Source organism: Macadamia integrifolia, chromosome 2, assembly GCF_013358625.1.
Source record: "Macadamia integrifolia cultivar HAES 741 chromosome 2, SCU_Mint_v3, whole genome shotgun sequence".
In the NCBI taxonomy this organism is placed as follows: Eukaryota; Viridiplantae; Streptophyta; class Magnoliopsida; order Proteales; family Proteaceae; genus Macadamia; species Macadamia integrifolia.
Window position 1 is genome coordinate 1,875,769 of NC_056558.1, and position 331 is coordinate 1,876,099.

Here is a 331-nt window from a genome sequence, read left to right on the forward strand (position 1 = left end):
GTGGGGGTGGGGGGGGGTCAATGTAGACCATTCTTTATGTATCTGAGGATATGAATTGTCACATCTGACCCATCAATCGGACTGGGGAAGAGTAATTTTGACTTCATACAGGGCAGAAGTTAGTGATGAAATTCACCTGCCCACGGATTCATTCATATGGTCACGTAGTCTTGGAAGAACAGATTCTCTCCGACTTGGGTATGATAACTTTTTCTTAATTTTTATTTTATGTAGTACTTTTGGTTTAGAAAATTGTATACAATAATGAATGTATCATATATCTTTTGGTTCTCTCTCTCTCTGTTGGGGGTTTTTTTTTGGGGGGGGGGGG